This window comes from Pinus tabuliformis, chromosome 5_1, assembly GCF_031772625.1.
Source record: "Pinus tabuliformis cultivar Carrire ecotype Pingquan chromosome 5_1, CPIR1, whole genome shotgun sequence".
Lineage (NCBI taxonomy): Eukaryota > Viridiplantae > Streptophyta > Pinopsida > Pinales > Pinaceae > Pinus > Pinus tabuliformis.
Genome location: NC_142305.1, coordinates 955,873,827 through 955,883,039, shown reverse-complemented (window position 1 = coordinate 955,883,039; position 9,213 = coordinate 955,873,827).

Here is a 9,213-nt window from a genome sequence, read left to right as displayed (position 1 = left end):
GTCCATGGTTTTGGGGCAATGCCATTCTATTATTGAAACCTTGGTCTTTCTCCAATTCATTGACAAAGATCTTTTCCTCTACTCTTGTTGGGTACGACTTCCAAATCTATCGCTACATCTATGGGGTTTTCAATCTCTTTATGCCATTCGATCACTTTAGGAAAGTTAATTTTTTTGTCACATGAAACTCAATGGAGAAGCATTGCTACTTATGCCAGAATGTGTCTAGAGAGGGATCTCAATTTTGGGTTCCAAACTAAAATTGACAACTCGCAAATATTTTTGTTGGACTCAAAAAATAGATAATGAGCTTGTACCATAGGGGATGATTTAATATAGGCCATATAACTATTCATTGTGCAATCAAGTTAAAGGATTGTAAAAAGAAACAACAAAAATAAACTCAGTGGTTTGGTTCCATTGAGGATCATTAGCTATTTTTGTGAGATAAATTTCCTCCTTCTATAGCTCTAGTGACTTCATTTTCTAAAGAAAAACAAAAAGATTAGGTCTCTTAATAAGTCCATTGAAAGTAGATCTGGTCCTAGAGGGATTAGGCCATGAATCCCTTGATAAGTTAGGCCCTCAAATAATAGGAAGTTAGGAAAATCAAGTTAATGAAGACGAATCTCGAGAGAAAGAAGAATCCTCAATAGAAGATACTCCAGGTTTGAATAAATGAGTAAGCACTCTTCCTACTTGAACATAAGTCTAGACAAAAATAGGGAAGAAGAATAAGAAATCCCTAGTATAATCCTAACCAACAGTCATAAGAAGTTTCACTCGAAAACGAGATTAGTCATGTATTTATTTTGTCTAATTTTATGTAATTAGTTTGTGAGGATATATTCATGTCAAAAATGTTGGAGTGTACCTATCTAAGTATTTGGAAAGATATGTTGACTACAATCTAATTAGGCATGTTGACAATATTTTAGTTAGACCTACCTCCCTAAAAATTTTTGAAGACAAAAACTTAAGATGTACTCCACTATGCTTTGATAGATTTTGCTTAATATAATTTCTTAGTTGTTGTTAATGAAAAATAAAAAGAAAAATAAAGTAACAACCTAACCATAATGACATGATTGGAAAATATAAATCTAGTGACATTGATATGATATTCAATTAATCAATAAATATATAAGATGGATTCAGATGAATAACTTAATTCATAATTATTTGGCCCCAAGGAAGCCACTTCTCAAAAATGATACAAACTATAATACAAAGAATTTTATCAACTTGAGACAAGTAAGTGCCATTTTGGTTCACATTTTTTTTTCTATAAGCACTATTATTGAGTTAAAAAGCACGAATGATTTTTTTTCTAAAGATATTAGTGTGAAAATTTGATTATTGCATTTATGGATCTATTTTTAATTTTCATTTTATCATTTGCATGCATTGTTAGTGTTAAGGGAAACAAAATTCCTAAGGATACCCCATTGTATCATCTAGAGTGAAATATCATTCACCAATAGTCTCTAAAGAATTTGTGGAGCCATGTTAGAGACACAATATGTCTTGGTATATGATTAGTCGTAGTTATAAGGAGACTAAATTTTGGTTTGGAGTTATAAGATCTTAACAAAAAAATTCCAATACTCATATTTTGGAGTAATTAGTTAAGCTACCAGAGGCATTGAGGATATCCTCATGATTACTCTAGTTGCAATACACATGATCTAATAAAGGCTTGATTCAACATACAAAGTAAAAAATACCTAGCTGGAGTGCATTACAATTGGTGATGCACGAGGAAGGAAGTTTTGGAACCTATTTCCCTAGACCTTTGTAGGATGCATCTTCTCTTCTTCTTCTTCTTCTTCTTCCCTCTTAGTTTTTTTCATGCTAGTGGTAGTAAATGACTTATATTATGCATATGTATAGATGATTATTAATATGAGTTGTTGATTGTAATATGTGTGGTTGATCACTAAAACTTATAACACAAGAATAATCCAAAAAATCATAAAATGGACTTAATGGGCTTGAAACTCATATTATTGAATCTTTGTGATACATTTCCCACTTTTTCCATTTGCTTCTGGTTGGAAGAGTATTTCTTTAGTTGAAATATGTTGTATTTAAGAAATTATCTAGGATTGTAATACATATTCTCTAAATGGTTTCATACCTTTTACCAAAGCATAGTTGTATTTTTCCATGATAGTGTACTTCAAATCTCCATATTTGAGGGATTTGCTGAAGAATGCAATGGGCTACTCATTTCCCTCATTATTTTTCTGTAGGAGTACTATATGAATGATGGCATAAAAGTAAAAGGAAAATTCAGGGAGTTTTTATAGTAGCTAGGATCATTAGCAAAGGAATTTCTTTATTGTTTATATGTAATATTTATTTAAGTAATCCCATTTAATCCCATTTTAATTTTTTGCGTTGTATCCATTTTCTTAGTGAGATTAACAAAATTTGGCATGAATTTCAGAGAGACTTAATCTTCCAAAAATGATTGAAGAGCCTTCTTATGTTTAGGAAGAGATATAGTATTTATTGCTTATAGCCCCTCTGGTTTAATCTTGACCCGCTATAAAGTTACTATATGTCCCAATAATTTACCTTCTGTCATCCTAAACAAGATTTCTTTGGACTGAGGGATTCATCATTTTTTTTCACCTTCTGAAAATCTACCTCAAATGTTCAATATGATCAATAATTTATTTATTTATTCATTTATTATTTTTATTTATTTACTTCTTTATTTATTTATTTTTATGTGTAAATAGTTAAATTCATCAAGACACATCCTTTATATTAGAAAATTCATAATCCATAGGTCTACAAAAATTAGCCCCATTATTCACCAACTTAAAAGACACCCTCACATAGGAAATCATACACCATAGAAAATACTTAAAGTAGATTTCAATACATCCATTGTGTCCATTCTGACCTAATTATGTCCTAAGACAACATTTCACACAAGCATCCTTTCAGAACCCACGGAATTCTATAGCATTTGATTCATATTTGGTAGGGGTATTTTTCCTTTAGGGAAGCTTTCATCAAATTCCTAATGTTTATAGAGTGCCTTATATCACCATTTTTCTTTCTAATAAGCACCAAGTTTGCAACCCACTTTGAATACCTGACTAAAATAGTATCATGAGGTTTTTGCAATTATGTTCATACTAAGGGGTGAATCACGGGGTTTCATTGTCTTTGCTTATGCTTTAAAATATGATTGTATTCCATTACGGGAATTTGATGCTAGAAAATTGTAGGTTCATAAGTATAAATATCTTTATATCTCCATGAAAATAAATCTTCATTCTTTAAACAATTGAATATAATTATCCTTCTCTTAGGGATATATAATTCTTTATAATTTGATAAAATTTTGGAATAACTCTAGTTTCCACGTTACAATCATCCACTTTTGATAGTCCTAGTCTCATGGAGGGTTTTCGTGCATCATTTCAGTTGAAAATTCTCTCCAGTGGAACTAGCCTTCTTGGGACAAAATTTGTTTTCATCTGTACAAATTTTTGTCCTCCAATCATTTAAGGGTTTGATTGTATCCTAAATAACAATTTTCCAAATTTGTCCCATCTTCATTATCATCTCAATCCATACTTAAATTCAAATATCTATCTATTAGAGTTAATAATATTTTAATATGTTATTCATCTTTGAAAACCTATCATTATTTTACATTATTAGGGATGGTAACACTATGCATGACCTGGATGGAATAATAAAGGTGATCCAAATTAGGTGGTTTGAAATTTACATCTAGATTGGTTAGGTTCCTAGCTCATTTAATATTTCCTTAGGGAATAGTGATGTTTCAAAAACCTTAAATAAATTGTCTAGAATGTTCTAGGATGTGTGGCAGCTTATATTGCCTCAACCTTGGATTATTAACATTACATCTCTTTCTTACTTGAATTATAATATATTGAATTATTTTTCAACATCTTCCTTACTATATATAACCACAATATTATCACTTTGTACTTGGCTACATTGTTTGTACATTCCCTAGATTAAAGCCATGTAAGAATTCTTTCTCTTTGGGTGAGATCAATATGACACTTGCTTGATTCACATTTTAATTCCCACAATTATGAAGGGTTGGAAATTTCTCCTTGAGACATCAACGGGATACAATAATTATCAATAGGTGGTTCATGGTTGAGCATGAAATTCCTGATATTATCTATGATGTATGAAGGAAATGATATGATTTTTAGGGTATAAGTGCCCCAATATCAAGACAATATCATATCATAGGTGGGAGAGAAATTTGTGATCACTACATACATCATCACATTTCCTAGTGATTATCCATTCCTATCACCATATCTTTGATCATTCCTAGGCACTATACCCTTTTATAATTAAAGTATAAGTAATTATTATTAGCCCCCTAATTTTTCCATTTTCTCCTTTCTAAATCATAACCATTTACTGTTGTTTTACCTCTTTTATACACCCTCATCTTGCACCAGTGCAAGCACGGTGACATATTTCGTATAAACTTTATTTTTCATATTTTTAACTTAACTTAGCATTAACTAATCATTTATTACATGGTTTCTTACTTTTAATCACTCTTTGTAACTTAGCGATATCTCCAATGTTTATTTGGTAGTTAGAGTACTTACCGTGACTGCTGATCCTAGTGAAGGATCGGATCTTGCACTATTGCAAGCACAACAAATCCTTACAGCAGATCCGAGCCTCCTTGATCACCGCCTTGTTTTGAGCAGCTTCAACCACGACAGAAAGATCGATCCAAAGGAAGCCGAGATCGAATCACCTCGTTTTGAGCAGCTTCAACCACGATAGCAAGATTGATCCAAAGGCAGTCGAGATCGAATCTATGAAGAACGAAAGCTGGAGATTGGCTACGGCCAGTTTTGCTAACTATCTAAGTTTAAAGGCCGAAAAGCTAAATTCTGTGGTTGGTTATGTAATCGGTTGAATGATCTATTTTGGCCCTTGGCCAAAGATCTATATAATGTAGAATGTAAATAGGACTAAGGGATTTTTTTGGATAGAACAGAGACACAGCCAGAGAGGCGGTAACAGGTTGCTGTATTTTTTTATCGCCCAAATCTGGGTTGGACGATGCATTAACGTATGTACTTGCCTCAGTGAATTAATAAAATGGAGCTCCGCCTCATGTTTCACAAATCAAATTTCTGTATTTGGGTGGATGAATTGATTAAAGTATTGAGCAACGTTTTTATTTAAAGGGGAAACGTGCTGGTTGGCTAGGGCCCAGCCAACCTAGCACGTTTACCCCATTTCTTGTTTCTTGTAATTTGTGTTTACATTGTCAAGTGTGATTTAATTTTAAGCACATGCATTCCTGTTTGAGTGAAAGCAGATCCGTTGTGTGAAGTAGATAAATCTCCTTTCCTGCCCTTGATTTCAGATTGGATTCCTCTGCCTGGTTGAAGCAGGAGAAATAAACCTGCACCAGTGCACGTTGGTGTGATATTTCATTTTCTGTAATTTTGTTTGGTTGGTTTCCCCCACCTGGTCCAAGCAGGAGAAATGAACCTGCACCAATGCATGTTGGTGTGATGCAACAAGCCTTCTTAGTCTACTTTTCACAATCTTCTTTGTTTCATTAAATGCTTATGATATGATAAATGTATATGGATTGTTTCTTTATTCTTGCACTCTGTCAAGGTCATAAACATTCATTTTTATGTGTGCAATTTGATTTAACAGTATAGTAGCACTTGCAATAACTAAACACTCATTTTAAGAATTAAATTCTAAGTGTAAGAAGCTCTGATCTGGTGCAAGAACTAGTTTCTTGCCACAGGATTTGAGTGCTTTGAACCTAGAAAAGTTCAAGCCCTTGCAGGAAGTAAAAATCCTTTAGTAAAGACACCATTTATACCTTCTGCATAAATCTCTGTTCCTGCACTAGTGCAAGCAGACTGCGATAGTACAAGACATATTAGTGCAAGAAGGAAATCTCTAAAGGAGCAGGTTTAAGGGCCCATCTGATGAGACTGCTAATTGTCTCTGCTAAAGAAAAACACACACTCAGTAGTTAAACAATAATTAGCTAGAGTGATTGCCCTTTATCTTTAATTACCTCTTGCAAATGCATTCTTCTTTGTTCCAGTCTTAGATTATTTTGATGGTTCAAGTTGCCTTTTTCTCTTTTTAGTTTTATTCTGCAATCCTTCCTTTAAAGAAAGTAGGGACTTATATTAGAAAGGTTCATACTATCTCTGGCATTGTCTGTGCTTCATCTCTAAGTTTACGGATCCACCGGGTTGACAAATTAAGTGTTGAGGAGTTTGCTTAAGTGTAATTCATGTACCCAACATTAAGAATTTTCTGATTATACAATAGAGGTAATTTTTCCTTTATTTTTTGCAGTATTGTTTGGAAAAGCTTCTTTGAAGGAATTTTACTAGTGTTGATTGATTTCTGACAACATTTTTTATTAGAAGTTGTTTGTTATTTTTATTTATTTTTTGAAATGAATTCCTAGAAAAGGTAAGGGTTTCGAAGCCCATTAAGGGCCAAAAGAATTCTGAAAACAATTCTCATATTGGGTCTCCTTCTGTGAACAGGAAGCCCAATCCAATTCAAACCCCTCACGTAGGAACAATCCACCTAGATTTTGGTGACAACAGCTTAGGTGTGGTTCATCCTGTTGGGAGCAAAAGGGAAATAATGGCGGACCATGAAGATCATGTGGAAGGGACTGGTGAAAACCAGGTAAGTGGAGAAAAATATACTTTTGTGTTTCCAATTGTGGATCCTGATACTTTGGCGCAAATGAAGAATATTCCACCATCAGCTCTCCCTCATTTCCATGGTAAAGTTCATGAAGATCCTGACTCTTTTCTATTCGAGTTTGATATTCCGTGTATAAGTTATGATTATTCAACTGACGCTCAGCAGTTAAGATTATTCCCTGTTACTCTCAAGGACTCAACTCTACGCTGGTTTATGGGGTTAGGAAGAAACACTATAAACTCTTGGGATCATATGAAGAGAGTGTTTTTGTCTAAATATCAAGAATATTGCAAAACTCAGGACATGTAGGATGAGATTTTTACAATCATACAGGATGATGGTGAAACTCTTGAAGATTACCTAGAAAGATTTATATATTTTTTACAAAGGTTGAAACTTAAGCTTGATTCTAGTACTATTAGAACCTTGTTCTTAAGAGGACTTACTGATAATGCTAGAAATAATTTAAATCTGTTAGGATAAGGTGATATTTCTCAGCAAACTTTTGAACAAATTTGTGAATTATGCAAGAAATTTTCAAGAAATCAGTATAGATCTGGTAGAGGAACTCAAAACAGAAATAGAAAAACCAAATCTACTGATGCTATGATTATTGGACTAGAAAATAAAATGAAAAACATGAAAATTGATATAATGAATACTGTTACCAAACTAGTGGAATCTTTAAATTAAAAAAAAAAACTCATGAAGGAACAAGATTCATTATGTATTTTTTGTCCTAAATGTACAGCCAAGAATCCTTCTAAAGAGTGTCCTCTTAATTTGAAAGAAACTAATAAGTGTGCTATTTGTGCAGAAGACCATGTCACAGAAAAATGACCCTCTATACCAGGACTTAAGGCTGTATTTACAGGGGTACAAACTGAAGCTGAATACTTGTATGCTATGGGAGCAAGAAGGAATTGGCCTCAGGTAGGTGCAGGTATGGCTCCTGAATTTTCTCCACACTATTTTGGTTATGATTCACATGCATATTCTTATCCTAACACTAATCAGCAGTGGCAGTATGGGAATCAATATCAGCATGGGCAACCTTCTCAACCATGGCAACAAGGTTGGAGAGGGCCAACTCATTATCCATATTCCTACCAGCCACCTATGCAGTCATATCCATCTATGCGTACACCTTATTCAATGCCTCAACTTCTGGTCAGTCTACTCCATCGTTGCCTTTACCTCCACCTTTTCGACCTCCTCAGTTGCCTGCTCAACCTATGCCTAATCCTAACAATAGTAAAGTAGTGCAAATGATCTATGTAACAAACCCACCTTTACCATTTGAGTACCAGTCTATTGCAGTTGGGGTTCATGATATTCAATTAAGATTGGGAAGGACTGTAACATCAGAAAATTAGAAGCAACCTAGAGTGATTGTTGAAGAGAAGGGAGAAGAGGAAACTCTTAACCATTCTCCGAAAACTGTCACTAAGCAACCATTACCCTCTGAATCCTTGCCATCTTCTTCCAACCAACCTCCCTTCCTAGAGAGGCTAGTAATGGAAAGAAGTGAGCCTATTTCTGAGACTAGCTTGGCATCAGAGCTTCAGAATATTTTCATTAAGATACCTTTGCTTTAAGCCATCAAAGAGATCCCCATTTGTACCAAGATTATTAAGGAAATCTATCTCAAGAAACCCAGGAGGAAGAGATTGGAACCCCAAACCATTCAATTTGTTGGTAGGGTAGCAGAGTTGATGATGGGATATGTGTCTATGGAAAAATATACTGATCCTGGAAACCTTGTTGTCTCAGTTCAGATTGGTAATTTCCTTGTCTCTAATGTTCTTATAGACCTGGGGGTAGCCATTAATGTCATGACTAAGAAAACCATGGATCAACTTCGGTTATCTCATCTTCGCCCTACTCCCATTGTGCTTGAATTAGTAGATAGATCTAAAATTAAGCCAGAAGGAGTATTGGATGATGTGATCATCTCATTAGATTCTTGGGAATATCCTGCTGATTTCATTTTGCTTTAGCCAAAGAACCCAGTAGGAGGAAATCTCTTGATCTTGGGTCGACCATGGCTTGCTACAGTCGATGCATATATTGGATGTCGTTCCGGTGATATGTATATTTCTCATGGAGATTCTAGGAAGAAAGTTACCTTATACCCCCCTGCCAGATCCATTCAGGACCTTCGAGATACTTTATGGTTGGATCAAAGTAGTGATGATGAGACTCAACCCATTTCCCTTATCCATCATTATACTGGGTCTTCACAAGAAGATGAGATTCAATATTTCCTGAATAATCTAGACACTATGCCTAATTTTGAGCTATTGAGCCAGATTTTCAGCGTAGATTTTCAAGATAATCATGATTCTAGTCTTCTGTACTGCTGCATTTGACCACTCCCTTGAGTACTCCTGAGCCTGATACTACTCTTGTTGAGATTAGCCCTAGTAAACCTTGCATATTAGTTCAGATTTGGACTCATCTCAGCAG